The sequence below is a fragment of the Etheostoma cragini genome, unplaced genomic scaffold, assembly GCF_013103735.1.
Source record: "Etheostoma cragini isolate CJK2018 unplaced genomic scaffold, CSU_Ecrag_1.0 ScbMSFa_1714, whole genome shotgun sequence".
Lineage (NCBI taxonomy): Eukaryota > Metazoa > Chordata > Actinopteri > Perciformes > Percidae > Etheostoma > Etheostoma cragini.
In genome coordinates, this window is record NW_023265797.1 from 28,791 (window position 1) to 30,399 (window position 1,609).

The 1,609-nt window shown below is 42.5% G+C and overlaps 1 protein-coding gene across 1 annotated transcript in view; it reads right to left on the reverse strand.

Moving 5' to 3' along the window:
• Positions 1 to 1,609, reverse strand: part of LOC117940108 — a 23,118-nt gene that overhangs the window by 3,358 nt on the left and 18,151 nt on the right. The window lies entirely within an intron of this gene.

Here is a 1,609-nt window from a genome sequence, read left to right on the forward strand (position 1 = left end):
ACAGTAATTTCCCTTGGCAGGTAAAAAGGTCGGCATTTCATGATCATAAACTCCGCCAGTGGTGAGCAGTGTTTGCACCACTACAGTGTCCCGGCACCATTCATCACGGATGTAAAAACAGATTCCTCCTCCTGGTGATTTCCCTCCCTTTGCAATGGCCCTGTCTGCTCGATAGCATGCTAGCTGCTCCAGTGGTACAGCAGAGTCCGGAATGTTGTCATTTAACCAGGTCTCAGTGAAGATGAACAAACAGCAATTACTCACTGTCCGGTTCGTAGATCTGAGGAGTCGTATGTAATCCATTTTGTTGTCCAGTGATCGTACATTTGCCAGGAGAATGGATGGTATGGCTAGGCAAGTTGGATTAGCCGCTAGCCTGGGCCAGTGTTTCGGTTTAACTGGTTTTTGAGTTAACTGGTGATATGTGTTGAAGGCGGGGCTGCACCGCTGCAGTAAACAATTCCGATCAATTCGCCTCTTTTTCCCATTCATTTGTCGGGGTCTTGCGAAACATTACGGTGGGAACGGGTTGCTGGGACAGTAGTTTAGGACCCGATCAGACAAACATGAACGAATGAGCCGTTTTCATTACAAAAATATCAGTCGTTGTCTGGCGGGTGCAACGTTGCGTCTCTACCACGTCTCTACTGTAAACCACGAACACTGTTTTTTGTTATTATTTAGTGACATTCACGCTTAAATTAGTTGTAAAACTGTGCCCAACCTATTATAAAGCGTCACGTTCAATAGTTTAATAAAGGGTTGGGGGTATGGGAGTTTCAGAGGTACCGGGAAATCCAAAAATCAGCACATGTGTAGATCCCCAGTAGAGAGCAGGAGCTGGATGATCCGAGAAGTCCGGAACAGGAGAACACGGAAGCAATTGAGCGGATCCGAGATCAGTAGAGAGTCAAAAGGCTTTTCCCAAAACAGGCAGGTAACCGGTACTGGTAGCAGACGATCTGACAAGGGAGGACTGGAAAACAAGGCATTATATACAGGACATGATGAGTGGTGAATGCAGTGCAGCTGGTAGGTAACGAGGGTGAGGCAGAGCAGAGCAGAAACAGGTGGAAGTCATCAAACTCCAATCAGCGTGTTACCAGGCAGAGAGAGGGCTCATGACAAGTGGGGTTCAACAAAGTCAATCTCATGTTATTAAATGTATGAATGTCTCCAATATAATTATTAGGAAACACAATTTCAGATATCTACAATCTAATTGTTTAGTTATCTTAATTTCAGATATCCATAATGAAGAAAAGAAAATCATTCCAGACATATATTCCATCATGTCATTCCAAAATCTTCTTTTATTTTGTTGACAGATTTGAGTCAATGGGATTCACAGAGGGTTTTTTATTTTAGATGTATATACATAATTAATGCAGTGATAAAAGAATATTCTTTTATCACTGCATTAATCAGAATATGGTTTCAACAGCCATAAAATAATCAATTTTCGCTACGTTTTTAGGTATAAAATGTTACATAAATTAGGCTATAAATGACATCTGATCAAACCCCTCTGTAAAATCTTTATTGTGGTGAGTGGTACGGGGGCCCCACAGGGGACTGTGCTGTCTCCTTTCCTGTTCACCTTATACAC